An 18,657-nucleotide genomic window follows, 5' to 3' on the forward strand; every position below is an offset into this window, starting at 1 on the left:
GTGGGGGGGGGGGGTCAACCCCCCCCCCCTCCCCGAAATTTTTCAGGTTCGCTTGCGTATATATACACACACACATACAAACGCACGCACGAATGTACATAAAGTATGGTTGAACCCCCCCCTCCCCCGAAAAAATTTCTGGCTACGCCCCTGGCATATGATATGAAAAGAAAAACTATAAAAATGACTTTAGTTGGTACAGCTTAAGTGTAATATGGCTATAAGTCGGTGAGGACTATTGACATTGTTATGGTCAGAAAGGATAAGTGGGCTTCACAAATTCATCTTGATAAGGCCGTTGTTGAGATTTTAAGGTGTATCCGGATTATAACTGGGCTTCGGCTTAGTGATGTGGCTTCAGCAGAAAAGCAAATAATGGTTTGTGTTGGCCAAAATTTGTGACACCAGAATTTATGTTCCTCTATTCAGTATAAAAATAATTTTAGGAGATACACTCAAACCTCGATATAACAAACACGGATATAATGAAATAACGAATTATCGGTTATAACGAAGTAAATAAAGAATAGTCTTGCCATAGATAGTGTTACAAATAAACATTTATAACGAATTTTTCGATATAACGAAGTTATTTTCGTGGCAGATGTGACTTTGTTATAATGAGGTTTGAGTGTATACCAGGGGTCTCAAACATGGGGAACGTAGACCTTTCTCTAGCGGCCCGGCTCCCACATGACTGTCTTCGTCCATATTCTTTATGTCCCTCAAAAGCGTGTTCATAAGCTACACAGGCATGACTGGTCTAAAACACTTTTTTCATGAGGCACCCTATGCGGTCACTTTCTGTCGAAACATAACTGCGGAACAAAAACTTTATATCTCAGAACAGGCGTCCAGATTTCAGTTATATTGGAGATCAGTATCACTATGTTTCTCGAAATGTGATGCCGAATTCCCTTTAGAAATGACCCATGCATAAGGTATGGGGAAAGACCTTCTTGCAACGTTAGATGACACTTCCTTCAAACACCAACCTCCTTCACTGTCCCGGCTCTTATGGGTCTAAATTTCATGACTGTGGCCCACTAGCTGAGGTGAGCTTGTGACCCCTGAGATTTACAAATGGTACATAACGTTGAGCGTTGCATTAATGCTTCAGTCGGTGCACTTCACGCAACCAATGTCCTGCACCGAGATGTCTCCCAATACACTTTCGTGAAAACACATCGCCTATGTTGACTGGTCCTAAAGTTTCTGCACTGTGGGAAGCACAAACTCTGCTTGCGGAAAAATAATAACATTCCTGGATAATTGGCTTGCTGCTAAGTCTACTTGAAATTCCATAAATACAAATGCGGTACATAGATCGTAATCCTTTTATGAATGGCCAGTCTAATGTGCTGCCATTATTGGCCCTACATTGCCTGAAGGGGTCCGGAACCACTTTTTCAAGCAATCATGGATTGACCTCAGTATTGGAGTTTATTGCTTCACTAATTGATCGTCACAAAAAATTTTTTGAATCCGTCAAGAACTAGCAAAGTTACTAAGATTTACCAGCACGATTTGAGCACTTACTCTCTCTCTCGCCCCAGCGATTGAGCTGGAAGCTTTACAGGGAGGGATGACACGGAGGAAAGAAGCTACGTCACATGCGTGTCATGACCTTGAGCCCACGTCATGAAACACTATTGCTCTCTCCAGGTGCGATTTCAAAGTGTGCTAGTGCATGAACTGTGTAACACCACTCTTGGTTTATGCCAGATATCGACCAATAGGAACGATCTGTTGTGTGACAAAAAGATCTGCTGTATGACAGCCCTTCAAATAGTGTGGATATGGGCCTGTGTATCAAGTGGGCACTTGAGAAAGTGGCAACTCCGCGCTCCGTTTGTTAACTCTTCTTGCCAAGCGCGACTGCAAGTTGTGGCGTAGCTGTTCCGAGCAGTGTCTTCTTTCTGCTGCTCATGTGTTTTCGGCGAGCACGAGGGATGGTTCAGGACCCTTGTAAGAGGAGCTTTACTAGTGTTGCACAGCTTTAGCTTTCGCTTGCATGCATGAATTTTTCTCAGCAAATGTTATGTTGGCTGTTTGTGGACAATCCTTCAATACCTGGAGGTAACAACTTATGCGCATGCAAATGGATCTCAGCACAAATGTTCACAATTCAGTTTGCTTCAACTGGTTTTTTTTTCAGCTACTGTTTAAAGAATGTGGATGTTGCCAATGAGTATTATACTAGTATGGCTTGTAAATGCTCGTAGCAGCAATTAAAAAACAGGAAAATATGCATGCTGGCTTACAGGGAATTAAATTTTCTTTTGTGTACCTGTTGAAAAATACTGAAAAAGTGTGCCAAATGCTCGCAGTCAGAGGTCGAGACTGAAAATCGACTGCCATTTTATTTCATATTCTGTTTGGGCGGACTGTAATGAATAGTGTTGATGTTCTTGTAGCAAACGTTTGTTGATGGGAACAGGGCAGCAACTATTGTAGCATCAGTGATGTCATTTAAAGGAGTACTGACACAAAATTTCGGAGGCGAAATAACTTGTGGGATGGATGTGTGTGGACACACATGCATCATCTACAAAATATCAATGAATAGTATAGCCTAGGACATATTTAAAATAAATTTTAAAGTGTGTGTCACGCCACTGCACGTGTAACGTACCTTCAGTTATCGTGTAAACAACCAACCGCCCCCTGCGTCACGAGTTTCTGTTGGCTGCCACGATCCTTGGGAGCGCTCTCTCCTAGCAGACGTTTTCAATGGAAAGGAGGGGGCAAACTTGCACGGGAGCGCAAAAGCAATGCCTCAGAGGGGATTATAGCAGCACCCAGGAAACCTTCATTGAAAAGAGTTTTCAATGCGGTGTTTATGTGCACGTGGTTTTGTTTGCTCACCTAGCCAGCTATGTTTACACGAAACCCCTCTGGGTCCTGCCTCACTCGGCACTCTCTGAAACCGAAACTGCGACTTAGCACTATAAAACCGCCTCCTAATAATTAACAGTCGCGTGCTCGAGCAAACGAGCTTCCCAGCCACGATAAGTGGGTCGTTAGCTACCTATTGCAACAGAAAAACCAAGATGAAAAATTTTTGTGTCAGTGCTCCTTAAGGCAGTAATACGTTCTGGCAGGCTAGTTGGTTCATTGCGATAAGCTTTCTTAAACTGCGCGAGAAGACGAAGACACAAGTAAAGAAACATTCAGAACACCATGAGCGCAGATTGAAACAGTTGGTAGTCTGCGCTCGTGGTGTTCTGAATGTTTCTTTACTTGTGTCCTCGTCTTCTCGCACAGTTTAAGAAAGTTTATCCTTAAGGGAGCTAGTGAAAAAATGCATAACATGGGACCACCACGTTGTGTTGCGACTCATTGCTACCAGATAATTGATTCTATTTCAAACATACTGACGCATAAAGAAGAGACTACAATATCAAATTCGATGCCAACACAGAAGTATAATTTGGCATCGGCAGACAGGTAAAAATGTGTCAACGTGCTATGGGAGATCACTTGTGCGGTTTATGGAGGTTAATTTGCAATCATTATAATAATGTTTAGCACTAGTGAAGGTATTTTCGTGCTTAAGTCATACCAGCTGCCTTTAATGGGGCTTGAACAGAAGAAATCGCTCATGGCTCTGCAAACAAGTTCCTTACAGCCGCTAAGTGTTGCACCTGTAATGTCAGGCTGATTTAGCATTCTAGTTCCTATAGTGAACTGCTGTCACTTAATTATTAATTAAAATCTTGTTCAAACAGCTTGTTATTAACATTTTTTTTAATGATTAAGCAGCAAAAGTCAGCCTCTAAATATTTCTTTGGAAAGCAGCAGCAAGTGTGTTTTGGGTCAGGTAAAGTAAGACGACTTGTCTCGGTTGATGAATTATTTCAGGATGGTATGTTCTTGTAAGTTTGTGGACTGCAATGTTATAAGTTTAAATCATTTAAGGATCCTTAAGGGCTCATACGACATTGCATAAATGCTGTGTTCATCGCCCGTTCATCAAGCAATGCACATAAGAAAGCAACCAAGATGTCCCAAGATGTCAATTTGATTTTTATGAGCGGTTCATCGTGTCTTCATCATTTATTTTGTTGTAATTCAATAAGCTGCAATTATTTAGTTCATGATTACTGATGCCAATACTAATATGCACTATGAGTGTGTATAGGATCAGTGTAACAGGCAGAAAGGAAAATAGTTTAACGTTAAAATTAGCTCTATTTATGCAGCATATTCAAATACACATAAATTGCATTGTATGGCATTTGGTGGTTTAAAAGTAGCTGTCACGAACAGCACAGTTTATGCACACAAAGTGTCAATTATAATTAAGGCAAGTTGTGTTGTGGTTACAGTGAGTGGCATCATTCCCTTACCACAAAGCACTTCTGATTTATACGGAACAAAGATGCCAAGTAATTTAAGCTTACACAGAATAAAACTGAACGGCAAAATGTGTAGGCAGTGCAAAGAAGCTGACAATTTACCGTGAAGACTTTTGACTACTGCATTTATGTATATTTATATGGAAATTATGGCAGGCTTAGATAAGATGTATATTCGCGGTTGATTCGAAGTGCAGGTAAGATATCATACTGCAGCTGTCATGTATGAAAATGTGGGGTTTCTTAATGGCTTTGTCCTAGTGTCAGATTATTTTCTGTTACCTGAAACATTACACTTGTAACGCAGTGAAATGCCTGGAATCAATGGTTCGACGATGAATTGTGGGGTCGGAAACAGACATGATGCGAATGGAAAAGTAGAAACACTGACCAAAATGAGAAAGTTTAAAAACAGTAAGACATTTCGGCTTCCGTGCACGTAGAAGTGGCCCGACAATGCGAGCACATATCTGTTTTAATATGTGGCCGATACACCTGGTGTACGCTAGCGGGAGATTGCCATCATTCCTGTTCAGCGTTTTTCTCGCAGTCTGGATAAGCGTTTTTCTCGTAGTCTCGATATATGTCCCACATCGTGATTTGCGGAAATATTCTCTTAAGAAAATTTTTGCCGCAGGACGTTGTGGACATGGGCCCAGTTTCTTTACTTGGCGATTATGCTTAGCTTGGCCAAGTTAATGTCGTGGTTAGGAGTAGCCATGTGTTCCGCAAGCCCGTTGGACACGTCGTTCTTCTTTCTGACGTCATTCATGTAGTCTTTCAGATAGTCTTGAAATTTCTGCTCTCGTCGATATAAACATAGTCAGCTCGCTCACGGATATTCATGTCCAGTTCAAGGGCGTCACAAAAACGTCGTGTCCAATGAACTTGCGGAACACGTGGCTACTTCTAATCATGAGGTTGGCTGGGCCAAGGCAAGCATAATCGCAAAAGAAACTGGTACTCCCGTCAATATCTGCGATCCCATTCTTATGCAGACTACGAGAAAAACGCCGAGCAGGAATGATGGCAGTCACCCACTACAATGTACGCCAGGTGTCTCTGACATGTACTAAAACAGAAATAAGCTCGCACTGTCAGGCACTTTTATATGAATGACAGCTCCATACAGAAGCCGGAACATCTTACACTGTTTTTAAACCTTTTCATTTTTGCCGCCATTTCTTGTTTTCCTTTTCTCAGCGATGAAATGCCTGCTCATTACATTTCATTATGCATGTTGCTGATGTATATATACAGAATCGCTTTGCAAATTGTGGACCTCATTGTCACGTTGAAATCTCGCTTTTTTGCTGGACATTATTGATTGGTCATGCCTACTAAATTAAAAATGATGTGCTGCGGAGGTGCACATAAATGAACAATTACAAAGCATGAAGAAACGGACACAGGCTTGCATCCTAAAAGATTTCATTCATTATGATGTGCAGTGCAAAAAACAAAGCAGAGACAGGAAAAGAACAAGTATATGACATGGGCTGGCGCTGACTTATAAATGTTGCTGTTTTATGTCCCAAAACCACGATATCATTTTCAGGGACGCCATAGCGGAGGGCTCCTGGAGCTTCGACCACCTGGCGTTCTTTATCGCGCACCTAAAAATAGGTATATACGTGCCTCTAGCAGTTTGCTTCCATCCAAATGTGGCTGCCGCAGCCGGGATTCAATCCTGCGACCTTCGGGTCAGCAGTCAAGCATAATCTATAGACTGCTGCAGGGGGGTAAGCTGTGCCAGCTTGCAACTATTGTGTTTCAGCAACACGAGGTGATTTTTAAACTTGCGACAAAAAAAGAAGGCACGCCAAGTGCCCAAGACAGCAACTGCATTTCATTGTCTTTGATATTCAAAATACTAGCACCTAAATGCTGTAGAACACTTCCTTGCATCGCTGTGCATGCCATCTTCACCATATGTTTATTATATGTGACGAGGTAAAACAAATTAAACTTAGTGTTTGCCAAGGTGCGTGTGTACGTTATGTGTTTTTTCCGTTTGTCCGTGTGTACCTTTGCAGCGCATCATTTACCCTCGGCATGCTTACTGATGTGCATCATTTTGTAATTTCTTCAGAATCTCAACCATAACTTTTTTCAAACTTATCGTCATAGGTACTGCTTTCACAAGTTCTTTGCATGGCTAGCCAAGAATACAGTTCAGTCCTAATAAACTATGGAGGAAAATGTAGAACATAATTACAATGATTACAAACAGGAATCTGTGGCAAAACGCAGTCTGAAGATCCCAAGCTCAGGACTGCTTTGCCATCTTCCTTTTCAGCATATTTGTCAGAATGAGAATGACTGGATGTGGGACAATAATGTGTTTCACCTCTGACATGCTTAAAGGGACACTAAAGGCAAATAACAATTTATGTCAGAGTGAAAGCTCAATGTAAGACAACATCTAAAAGGGCAATATTATCAACAGCAGTGCCCTCCTTACCGAGAAATTAAGCTAAATGTATCACACAATGAGCGCCACGAGCGGGAAATTTTGGAAATGATCCGATGATGTGAGAGAGTCCAACTACAATTAATCACTCGTAATCACACTAGCTGCAATAAAAAAAGAACCTTCCGTGCATCAAGAGACATAATAAAATGTTGCTTGTTCGTTTCTGTTTGATTCATGGAAGAAAATAACCTCTTTGGCATTGCCATGGGGAAAGGCGCGCATGGTTCAAAGGTTCCGTTTTCGCCGAACTGCGCTTCGCCCGGCGCCCTGCTTTGCTCACGCGGTCACATCTCAGTGGTAGTTTCGGTATCGTGTACTGCCACGTGTGTTTTGCGCGCTCATGAAAGTCGCTCTGACAGAAAGTTCGACAAAATACCGCATGCATGTGATGTTGCTGGATGCCCAAATGGTGCACACCGCCAGTGCACGCCGCCGCGCAGTAAAGGCGGGCAATGTTGGGCACGGCAACAGTGATGTCAAAGACTGCATTCAGGCGGGTGATTTAAAGTGCGCTAACGTGATGCGGACCACTGAAACATGATTTTATTTCAAAATAAGCACTTTCTTGGCACAAAAGTAGCACTACGAGGTTTCTGGATCGCTATTTCAAAAAGCAACGTCAACTTAATATTTACCTTTAGTGTCCCTTTAAGGCACTGCATTAACAAAGTCAAGATATTAGGTTATATTGGTCACTCAAAAAATGTGTCTGTAGGTGCACAGGAAAGGCTTGTGGCTGATAAACTACATGGTTAGCCATAAGATGTTTCTATAATAGTACCTTGTGCTTTGATTAGAAACAAGGGTCATACTGCATTTCAAAGCAGACTTAAACTCAATGAGAGCTGAAAACACTACTTTCTTAAGATATAATGCTCCGAACATATAAATATTCTTTTTATTCATCATGGTCATACCTAAGTACCAGCACTGTGGTCTGTCTACGCACGAAATTTCAAAACTGTCACCACAATAGTTTTATTTTCTCTCTTAAAAAGCAACCGTTTGATATTTAAAAATATGTAGATTAGGCTTTCAAAAAATATTTTGCCATATTATATCAACTTAGTGTTGTTGGTATAACTTACAAGTATTTTCATACACGTGTGCATTGCCTTGTGATAGGAGAGGTACCATTTAATGATGACAAGAGTCCTCCCTCTTCGTCGCGGCATATGGCGGACCGTCAAATAAAGAAGGCTTACTGGTGTGAACAGCGTGATTTGTTTTCAGGCAAACATGTATTTCAGCTTGTGTGTTTCTTGGTTTTTTTTTTTTTTCACTTGCAATCCCTATCGAAAAATCTCGTATGTCTTCATACGAGATTATTGGATGTGGGGCATACACGTCATATGAGGTTTTTCAATAGGGATGCCATACATAAATGTTACAGCCAAGTGTTTTCCGAAATTGGTTTCGCACGCAGTTGTACATGCAGTCAAACTGCTCCACGAAAAGCAACCAAGTGCGATTCTCATTTGCAATGTTATTTACGCTGTTCTGCACAAACGACGGTAGCCCGTCCAGCCCAGTGGTGACACCGAGTATACTGCCTCCATCGTACAATGTACTACGAGCAGGCAGCGATAACGGCACTACCCAGATGGCAACTGTGGGCAGGAGTGCTTCCACAGTGTGTCCTAGTTTTGAGAGTCATTCAAACTTATGTTTCACATCCGCAGTTAGGAAAGCCCAAGTGCAGACGCAGAATATTTTCAGTGCTCTTTGTCGCCATTTCATTTGAGTGCCTTCAAGAAAACAGTGCTAAAATGTAGACAAGAAAGAAAGTACAGAACGAGCGGTATTCCTTTTTTTTTTCTTTTTGTCCGTGTTTTTATCACTGTTTTTTTTTTCGACGCATTCATAAAAATGAGCACGCGTTCAAATTCTTTTAAATTTGAACGTGTCTTTTCAGACATCTGAGCTCCCATGTGCTCCTTCAAAATATGTTACAATACCGAATTTGCGCCTTCCATCCAATTAGGCAAGGCCATGCCCCAAACTCCCCACTGTGCATGCTTATGGTAGCTTTGAAGCCTCTAAAACTTGCAAGAGTGAACGTGTATTCTGAAGCATTTAAATTTAGATCAATTCATAATGCATTACCTTCAGTACACTTGTAAACACTGAATGGACAAATGTTGCTCAGGCTTGCTTGTACATTTTTAACATGTTGCTGCCGTTAAGGCCACCATATTCCAGCAATGGATTGCGTTCTGTAGGTGTACCGAAATGTATAGTGTATTTTGAGTGATGCCACTTATTTTTGTCTTCACAGTACATCACATTTCCATTTAGCGACTACTGTTTTTGCAAGCATTTCTGCTGCAAAAAATGTAACTGTTACTGTGGCTGTGTCTTCCATGTACGATTTAGTGCTGCACAGGTCAGTTTTCAAAACAGCTGCACTCACCTAATGTGGTATAATCTGTTGAACCCTTCAAGTTTCCTTCAAACATCTCCTTGTGGTGTGAAATACTGCAGTCAGCACATGTCACGATGTTTATTGAGATTTCATTATCTAATGGAAATGGGAAAGGTTGCGATCACTGACATTGAAGCCAAGATCACTGGTATGAGAATCATAATTTTGAGGACTTTTGCCGGCAGTATTCAATGTAAATACATCCTGACAATGTTCTCATTAGGCATTCCAATTGAAAATGCACTTGTTGTAAACACTAGGTTTGTGCGTCGACATCTGTGGGACTCCAATGACCAGAGTGAAGCATTCTTAAGCAAATGACCTCTCCTTGTTTGTGCTTGTGAAGTGGTATGGCTCTGTAGGTTCTCGTTCGTGATCACTTGCTCGTTTTCAATGCACCACACCTGTTTATATTGCAACAGTAGAAATAGATCCCTCTCATCACATTGTTTTAATCACTTTTTGTGACAGCGATAGCTCCACCCTTAACAACGCTTGCTGTTATACCCAACAAATTATCGGAATACGAAACTTGTGATGATGCCAACTAACGTAATGCCAGCATAAACTTTCGAATGATTGCTGTCCGTACCGCTATTTAGAGTGACAAAATATAGCACATGCTTGGATTTAATGAAATTGGGTACTGCGCTGTACTGTTAGAGAGGCTTGTGGCTCACATGTGAAAAAGTGCACCGATATAGTACTGTGCACCCACCTCCACCACCATTGAAGTGCAACATTCCACTTTGTTGAAACGTAGTTCAACAAGACTCACTGCGCTGTACACACACTCGTGTTCGTACTTGTCTGCACCAGTGGCGCATGCGTACGCGCCCCCCACCTGGCTTACTTAACTCGTAATGTGGCAGCCAGAAATGCGCATTAGAATGTCAGTAAATGATGAGCTCCAAAAGCATTTATAAGTGCTGTCTACTAAATGACTTTGCCATCACAAGCGATATCGTCTTCTGGTTCATTAAAGACGTGCTGTTGGTGAACATGTCGCTCAACCCAATTTCTCAAGTACTGAGCATAGCTCGTTGAAAGCTAGCTCCTGCACTATTGTAGCGGTCAACCTGCCATGTCCCTCAAGTTGCAGTGTACTTGGGCGACTCGATGCGTTGCCACTTTGTGTGGAGCTTTCCTAAGTAAACAGCCAAAATGTAGATGAGAGCACGCTGCGATGCAGTTATTGGTCATCCGACCTTGCAGCGGCTTGAGCATTCACTAGCGTCACTTTTTCTTACTGACATCTTACAACAACGTTGCTAGCGCAAAGCCTCTTCAGCCTGACAACAGTTTCCACACAGGGGTTATTTGGAGGGTGCCGAAACAGCAGATGATCTAAGCAGAAACAGTGTGTACATTCATCAAGGCCTAGAATATGAGAAATTTCTGAGTGCTTTAAAAACGCTTGTGTGGCCGAGGACGGCACCACGGGGCACGGTGGGGGCGGTACGAGGCGCTGGCACAACGCTGCTGTACATATATACATGTTGTATAGATGGTTAGGTGGGTAGGAATGCGTTTTCGTTTTGTTGTTGATCTCTTCCATAACCTGCCCACGCATAAATATATACAAATGTTCACAAGTGCGGTTTTGCTCAAAATGGGAACTCTCGGGAGAGGAGGCAGATATGCGACATGCAAGTTATTTTAGGCCAGTGGGAAACCAAGGGCAGTACACATTCTTTACCTTTTCCCAAGTGCTGTGCTTTTTTTTGTTGTTGTTTTGTTTCTTTGCATATGTGTGTGACTGTACAAAGCATTACTGAGAAGTTGTCACAAAAGCAAATTATTGTATTTGTAAAACACTGCAGGAGCGCCTTTATTGTGAGAGAAACAGAAGAGAAACAAAAAAAAATCTGGAATACAAAATTTTGCTTTATCTCATTTCCCTTTTTGAAATGCTATGGCACACGTCATCTAGTTTTTGAGAAGTTGTGGAAAGGTGAATTTGCTGTGGACATTGCTTATTGTATGAAATAACCATGCAAGTGACGTTGTAAACACAGATCTATGCACTGTGTCGGTGTGTTGTTTTATCTTGGTGTTTGTCTCACCTGTGCACCATGTGTCCGAGCAGGCTTTTGTTGCTTTGTTTTCCTCTCTTCCCTCATGGGAAGAAAAGCACTTCTGTAAATAAATATTTTGTCACGTAGGATTCAGTCTGGTATCACTGTTTTATTTTCTGCCAAAGCTGACTATGTTGGGCTTTCATTTGTTCGTCAGGAAAAAGAGTGACGGACTACCCTCCGGTTTCTGCCGGAAGGAAAATGCTGCACCTGAGGAGAATTGGCTCATTTTCTACAAAACATCTGATCATCAGTTTACTTGGTTGTATTTTATTAAAACTTTACACAAGTGTGGCAATAAAGGCGTCTTCACTGATAGAGTGGAGCAGAAAAAAGTTTTAATGACTCAAGCTAGATAAAAAAAAACACATCCATGTCTGGCAAACGTTCTTTGCTGCATCCCAAGCGCGAGCCCTCCTCTCGTACCAACACTTCATTCTCTTCTTTCTTTCATATATATTTCAGCAACAAGCCAACCAGAACTGGTTTTTCTTGCTTTGCTGCGTTTTGTTCGTTACACCCAATCGACAAAAAAGGCAGTGGAAATCCAAATTGTAGTCTTCACAAAGGTTTTATACCGGTAGTTCAAAGTTAAGCTTTATGGTTTTCTTAAGATGCAGCCCTGGGAAGAACATGAAAACCACCTTTGCAGATAAGCTATTTGTCCAGGGGGACACAAAGTGAGACAATATTTATCGCTGTCAGCCGCCCAATTAACTAAGGTAGAATAATGAACTTTTTAGCGGCTGCAGCAAGCAGCACGTTTGTGTTGTAAAGTTGGAGACCTTCGCGTTTCTACACTGCTCCACTTGGAAGAATTCTTCTAGCATGTCTGTGCTCCGAGATACGCCTCTGCAAAGTTTAATTTCCAGTACAAAAGTTGACAGGCATGTTTGTGAACGCATTAAGACACCTGTGTCGCGAAAGTTTTCAGAGATGTCGACGATTTCATGGTTTTTCTTGAGTGCCCCAAGGATGATGTCACCAAAAACATAGCATTTGCTTTGTCAGTGTTCTCGAGCTCGTTAGATTCTTTGGTAGTTACCCACGAGGTACCAGTATAGCTGTGCTTTTTGCTGACGAACTCGTTTGCTGGGGAATTCCAGCCACGTGCTGTGAAACCGTTACTTCCTTTTAAACCGGCTCATTCCAAACTGGTCAAGAGCGCCATCGTTCAGTCGTCCTTGTCCTGCGCACTAAAAAAGTTGTGCGTCCATAGATTAGAAAGCAGTCTCGATGGCCAAGTACAATGCCTCGCAAGTGCTGGATTTCCTGTGCCTCTTCTGTCAGCCGTGGCTTAAAGCCTTCTGATTAAGTTAAAAAAAAAGCTAGGAATTCCGAGGCCAAATCCCCAGTGAAAGAGAAGAGGAATGTATCCGTCATACCGTATTGCCACAGGATTTTCCACAACCTGAAAAAGGTGGGTAATCGCGCAGGTGTTCAAGTGGTTTTTTCCGTGCCCCGTAAACTGTCTGCCATATGCAAGGCAGTAAATGCTGCTGAACCTGCACCTAGATGCACGATGAAACACTGTTCACGATTCGTGGAATGCATGGGTGAAGTGGTATGCTCCATTCCGCTGACCTGTGGGAAAAGATATATCAGCCAGGCGGGCGTGTCAAGTTTTATTTACAACATGCACGAAGTACAATGATGAAGGCCACCCTGGCAAGAAAGCTGTAAGCATACAGCTTGATGAGGTTAGGGTTCGCAATCAGGCAACAATGGCAGTGCATACATGCACAATACAAAGAAAGGGTTTCGTTATGATAATTCATTAATACAGCACGTTGTTCTTTGGGCATAAATGCACGCGTGCACACTACGAACATATTAAAATACACTTGAATAATATAACCTCTAAGAAAATATATACTGTTACGCTGTCAAAATGAATATTAAGAAAAGCAGCAGTCAAAAGCAATATGTAGTAAATAATATACATATGGAACTTACTGAAAATGAGTATGCATTTGATGAACACATTGTAACACATTGTAACAGGCATAGACAAGTTAAATCGGCAAGCTTCAAACAGGCAATAGAAATTTATCAAGGACAAAGATATCACACAAATGCATGTGTGGTAGAACCGTATATCTATTTAAGCACTTCTGCAGTTGATTTAACTGCTTGGGTATGTTGTAGATCAGGGTCTGAGTAAGGTAATTTGTTCGATGGCGCTTTATCAACTATCTTTTGGGTGCTCGTGTTATGCGGGTGCTGGGTAGTTCTACAAGAGCTGACAATTTTTTAGAAAGTGTATAGTTTTCTTATCAGCAAAATGTAATTGATGTAGGAGATGTTATGCGTAAATATCTTTGATGTGAATTATTCTATTTTCTTGAAACAATGGTTTTGTGGAATGTAAGTAATCAACATTATTAATACAACGAATAGCTTTCTTTTAGTGTAGAAACAACCTGTTAATGTTACGTAAGGTGCCTGAAAGAGAGGCTGAAGGAGCACCACTATAACGTGATGAGACTGCAGTCAGGGTTTTTGGCAATACACTGCCGGCATTGTGGTTGTAACCCTATCTTTGAGCCGACCTCTGTTGTGCGTAGTTGCCAGGATAAGACAGCACATGAAATAGCTGAAGCTTGCAAAATTGACAAGGTAGGTTCCTTGTGCTCCTTCGATCCTATTAACAAAATAAGAATATGAATTTTTGTCATCACGTTGGGGATGAATGTTGTGTTCTGGAGAGGATGACGCAGTGGAGCACGCGTTTGTGGAAAGCGCTTCCAAGTTTCCTTGTTCTGTGTTTTTGGGGCGGTATCTTGTCTGATATTGATGGTTTTCCATAAATAAGCAAGCTCACTCAAGAAAAATCACACCATCTCCCGCTAAAAAGGACCATGAGGCGATGCGAAGCAGCGTTTGGGCATGTCGAGCCCGCGTTTCAGAGGGGGAGGGGAGTGGAGAGGGAAAAAGGGGGAGGAGGTGTGGGGGGAGGGTTTGCGCATGCGCAGTAAGGGTCGTCACGCCGCACACCACCACCACCGGATTGAACTCCGCCACAAGATGCTTCGCATCTAATAAACAGTTAGTTGAAGTCAGCAATCTGTCCCGTGTCTACCTCTTGTGTCATTTAGTTTTTTTGTGCTGTTTTACCTATAAATTATGCATCACCAACTAGTGTGCCAGCAAATGTGATTGCAAGTAGGTAGCAACGTCGGATTTTCTTCGTCGCTGATGTTTGGCAGCAAAGCGTCGAGCGTCGTTGCCGGGTTCTTTCCGCAGGCCAACTTGTATGGCGTCATCTGAATCATTTCTTTTATGGCCGTATTGTATGCTAAGGTTACGTATGGAAAGATGGCATCCCACGTCTTGTGTGCGACGTCGACGTGCATGACCAGCATGTCAGCGATGACCTTATTTAGACGCTCGGTGAGGCCAATGGTATGTGGGCGGTAGGCAGTGGTCCGGTGGTGGCTAGTCTGGCTGTATCTCAAGATCCTCTGAGTTAGGGCAGCAGTAAAGGCCATACCTCTGTCGGTGATGAGGACCTCTGTGGCATCATGACGCAGGGCTATGTTGTCAAAGAAAAATTTGGTACCTCGGGCCACTGCCTTTGGGCAGGGCCCTTCCCACGAAACACAAAACCTCTAAAAAGTGTCTCGAAATGGCTATAGACGTCTTGGTCTACGAGAAGACCTAAAATAAAATTTTTTTTTTTAAATATAACGTTTGCGCCTCAAATGTGCTTGCCTACTGTTTATTAGCATTTTCAACAGCTACAGCATAGCCAGAGTCTATTTTGCCAAACAAGTTCATAACGTCTACTTCGAGAAATTTTTTAAACATTTTGTCTGAAAGTGCGAGTGCACGACGACTACCTCAATGATTCTTCGAATGTTTTGTCGAGAAGGGCCGATATGCCAAAACAGCATGTCAAAAGAGCGGTGACCGTCGGTTTTACTCAAACAAATTACGCAGACAACGAAACCCCCAAAGTAATTGGTTTCACACTGCAACGTGATGTATACCTGTAGATATATTACTATCAACAGATAACAATGCCTCTAGCAGCACGCTCGCACAGCAGCAGCTGACAACAGGAACAAAATGCAGGCATGCACGCAGTGCACCACGTAATCAGCTTCGGCGACACTCGTGTTTCAACGTGTCCTTCACAGTCGTGCCAAGTGGTATAGATGTTCTCTGGTCATGCACTAACGATTGCGGAGCCCTGTTGGTGTCGTTTTGCGCTGGCAGCAGCTCGGCAATCATCGTTCTGCTTTTTGTGTAGCATTGCCAGCTTTTCTGTACAATTCACTGGCTGTTATCCGGCATCAAGTAAATGTGCTCATGCCGTTTGCCGCATATTTTCCATCAGTGTTTCGTGAAACAAGCTTTACTGTGTGTTTTCGCTGACAGTTCATTGCAACAGTGGCCGGATCTGCTCACCACCTTCCTTACAGCTAGGAAGCAGCTATTCGGATAATGTGCTTCTTTCGGTAATTAAAGTGAAATTAAGTGCGCCTGACTATTCCTCATTACTGCTGCAACTTTCTAGCTGTCTTGTAATTAAGACATACATTGAATATGACACTTCTTTTCCGGTGGTTGAATCTTGGTCGAACGCAAAACTATATATGGAGGATGCGCCAGTGCAAATCGTATTCGTAAGCCAGACTGACTCGCCCTATTTCGGGTCATCTTCTTTTTCTGTGGGTTACAGCTCGTGTGCGGGTGCGCACGTGCGAGAAAGCGCTTGCTTGCTTACAACCATGTCGGCCTGTCACTGACAAATAAAGTGCAACGCTTCTATGGGTATCTCGCTATTTGTGAGTGCAGTTATGATTGACTGTCGTTTATAAATACATTACAGCATTTTATCACATCGCTAATTGGAAATCTGTCTTTAGAATGACTTGATGCTCTGTTTTTATAAATCATATATACCTAGCTTACTTGCTTTTTCTTTTACGCAGCTTTTTTTCACTGCTGTTTGTACAAGACATTGGGCCTGACACTGCGCCAGTTAGTTTGGAAGCCTTGCAGTTTCTTTGACGAGACCTGGAGTGCATCCATGCAGAACTTGAATTTATGTTGCTGCCGCGGCAATCAGCTTCACCTTGTGCGGTTACCTTCTGTCGTATTTTGTGCCACGTTCGGTTGCGCTTTATTCATTAATAAAACCGCTTTTACAAGATCATGGTATAATTTATTGCTTCTGATAAGCATGATTATTTGTGCGCCATACACTATAATAATGATATCTGGGGTTTAACATCCCAAAACCACGATCTGATTATCGTCTCTCGTAATCATATCGTGGCTTGGTACATTAAACCCCAACGATTATTATTATTACGTCGGCAGTGAGGCGAGGCCAGCAATAGCTTTCTTGTATCCTCGTGAGAGAGCGGGAAAATCCAAGGTGTCCAGCCGTCGGATCGTCATGCAAAGCTTCCGGAACCTCTAAGAGCAATGCTGACGATATAACGAGGACGTAATTGGCTCAAAGCGGCAAGAAGTTCTTTAGGAGAATGCCATTCCGCAAGAAAAACAATGCCATCCCTCTCTTGAATACTTCAGAACAGCGGCACTGGTCTTGCCCTCGAGGTATTACACAAGGCCCCTCAGTTCCAGGCCGGCTCATTGTCGTTCAGTGAAGTCGTTGCTACTTATACATGGTTCCCAAGAAGCAGTCATCGTTCTGGTTTTCCTGCGGTGGCGGGTCGACAGGGGCATGAGGGAAGCAGTCAGCGTCAGAATGCTTTCGTCCAGACTTGTAAACTACGGTAATGTCGAATTCTTGAAGTCGCAGATTCCAGCATGCGAGGCTACCTGAAGGGTCCTGAAGTTAGCTAGCCAACACAAGGTGTGGTGATCGCCCACAACTTTGAAGGGCCTGCCTGTAAAGATAGGGGCGAAAACTGTGATGTAGCCCGTACAATGGCAATGCACTCCTTTTCTGTTGTGGAATAGGCTTCCGCCTTGGGTAGCGACCAGCTAGCATATAACTGATAACACTTTCTAGTCCGTCAGTCCTCTGCACAAGGACGGCGCCACTGTTACGCTGCTTCCATCGGTGTGGATTTCCGTATCGGCGTATTCATCAAAATGCACAAGTATCGGAGGCGTCTGCAGGCGTCATTTCAGTTCTTGAAATGCTTGCCACTTGCGCCGTTTCCCATTTAAATTCCACATCGGTCTTCGTGAGGTGAGTTAGTGGCTCGGCGATACGTGAAAATTCCTGGACGAAGCGTCTGTAGTAGGCGTGCAAGCCTAGAAAATGGCGTACGACCTTCTTGTCAATGGGTGGCGGGAAGGCAGCGATGGCAGCTTGAGATCTCGAGGTCTTGAGGTCCATCGATGAAAAGTACTTCGCGTTGTGAAGTCGATCTAGGGTGTCGTCTATCTGTGGGAAAGGGTACACTATCCTTCTTTGTGATTTTGTTCAGGCGACGATAATTGACGATCATCTCTCTTCTTCACATAACACCACGGCGACGTCCACGGACTCTTGGACGGCTGGATGATGTCGCGTAACAATTCATCGACTTGTTTCTTTACAGCCTCGCATTTTCGCATCGAAACTCGGTACGAGCTCTCGACAGGACTGGTCGGGCATTTTCTTCACTTATGATGCGGTGCTTAGCAAGTGGCATTGTCGAACCCTTGATGACGACGAGAAACAGCCCTTCTATTGCTGCAGAAGGCATTGGGGAACGTTGTTGCTGCTGGCGAGCGGGGAGACACTTGGGTTGACGTTGAAGGATGGTTGACGTAGTGGGGTCGTCAGAATCTGAAAATAAGGCAAATACATCGTTCATGGCCACGATTTCTTCGATGTATGCTATCATCATGCCCGTGCTGAGATGTCGGTATTAATTCTTGCCTAAAGTTTGTTATCATCACGCTTCCTTTTCCTTCATGCAACCGAGCAACGTACACCTCTTGCGATGCAATTGAAATGTCACGGTGCAAAAGCAAATGCTGATCGCTCTCGATGACGCCTTCAATGTCTTCAGAGTTTTCGGTGCCGATGGGAATTATGACGCTAGACCAAGGCGGAATGGTGACTTAATCTTGGAGTACGTTCAAGGCACAATGACATGGGCTCATATCCGGCAGTGTCGCTTTGTCCAATGATAGAGTTATTGACTTGGTTCTTAAGTCGATGACAGCGCCATGATGCTTTAAGAAGCCCATGCCATGTATGACATCCCTGGAGCAATGTTGTAGGATTACGAAGCTTACGTGATGAGTCAGATTATTGATGGGATTCTTGCTGTGCAGACTCCAGCCGGGGTTATTGGATGGTCCAGCGATCCGGATTTCGGGACCTTCGCGGGCAGTCTT

At 43.0% G+C, this 18,657-nt stretch overlaps 1 long non-coding RNA gene across 1 annotated transcript; it reads left to right on the forward strand.

Moving 5' to 3' along the window:
• The first annotated feature begins 120 nt into the window (after window positions 1-120).
• On the forward strand, window positions 121-11,429 carry LOC125756352 (uncharacterized). Its single transcript, XR_007414429.1, has 2 exons — window positions 121-3,072; window positions 3,278-11,429. It is a non-coding gene; the product is annotated as an uncharacterized LOC125756352 (long non-coding RNA).
• The last annotated feature ends 7,228 nt before the right edge of the window (window positions 11,430-18,657 follow it).

Source organism: Rhipicephalus sanguineus, chromosome 11 (assembly GCF_013339695.2).
Source record: "Rhipicephalus sanguineus isolate Rsan-2018 chromosome 11, BIME_Rsan_1.4, whole genome shotgun sequence".
In the NCBI taxonomy this organism is placed as follows: domain Eukaryota; kingdom Metazoa; phylum Arthropoda; class Arachnida; order Ixodida; family Ixodidae; genus Rhipicephalus; species Rhipicephalus sanguineus.